Raw genomic sequence first — 1342 nt, 5'->3', positions numbered from 1 at the left:
ACAAAAGTCCATGGCACCCGGGCAGTAAATAAGGAGAGTGGGTGCCACCCCTGCACTGTGGATCCTCGAGTGCAGAATATACACGTCCAAAATTAGGGTACCGGCACTCCAAATGAAGAATAAGTGTTTTATTTCAGCTCACAGGAACAAACTAGCCTTGGCTAGTTTGTTCCTGTGAGCTGAAATAAAACACTTATTCTTCATTTGGAGTGCCGGTACCCTAATTTTGGACGTGTGTGTGTATATATAATAATATATATATATATATATATATATATATATATATATATATATATATATATATATATATATACACATACACACACACACACACACACACGGAGAGACTTATCAAACATGCTCAGTTGCCCCCGGCAACCAATCAGATTCCACCTTTCATTCCTCACAGACTCTTTGGAAAATGAAAGGTGGAATCTGATTGGTTGCTAGGGGCAACAGCCAGTTTCACTTTACACCTTGTTTGATAAATCTCCCCACAGTATAAAGATAGATATAGCAAAAAATATAGGCAGCACAATAAACAAACTGTGGGTGCCAGCAGACGAATCCCAGACCTTGGATCAAGTCAGCTAGTAAAAAATACTCCGATGGTAATACAAACGTGAAAACGTGAATTTACTCCATAGAACAATGTGCAGCAAACTTCACAAGTAATATACAATGTTTTGGCATCTCCTATGCCATTTTCAAGTGCCACTTGAAAATGGTGTAGGAGGTGCCAAAATATTGTGTATTACTTGTGAAGTTTGCTGCACATTGTTCTATGGAGTAAATTCACGTTTGTATTACCATCAGAAAATGGGGTTTTCAAAGGGGTGTGGCTTTTAAAGGGGGCGTGTCATAATTATCGTTCAATTTATCGTTACCGCGGCTACATGTACGATAAACCGCGATATTGATTTAGGCCATTATCGCCCAGCCCTATTTGAGTGTTCCCTTTATATTTTTCAGCAGTGTATTTTGCCTGGACAACCTCTTTAAAATGTACCTGTCACTTTTGATATGTCCTAGGGAACGTTCAAACTCCCAACAAATCAGTGGTAGAACAAGCCACAGCGAGCTACTCTTCCTGTCCTGTTTATGAGCCCTGGATGGCCCCACAGACTTAAAGGACAACTCCGGCGGGAGCCACCCCCAAAAAACACAGACAAACACAGACACCATACTCAGCATCCCTCCGGTCACGATCGCCACTCCATTCGCCCGCCGTATGCCTCACCAGGGCCGGCCTTTGGGGTGTGCGACCTGTGCACTTGCACAGGGCGCCTCACTCCCGGCCAGCTAGGGGGCGCTCTGGCAGACAGAGAGCTGCACTGCACAT

The sequence above is a fragment of the Dendropsophus ebraccatus genome, chromosome 10 (genome assembly GCF_027789765.1).
Source record: "Dendropsophus ebraccatus isolate aDenEbr1 chromosome 10, aDenEbr1.pat, whole genome shotgun sequence".
Classification (NCBI taxonomy): Eukaryota; Metazoa; Chordata; class Amphibia; order Anura; family Hylidae; genus Dendropsophus; species Dendropsophus ebraccatus.
Note: the sequence above shows the minus strand (reverse complement) of the source record.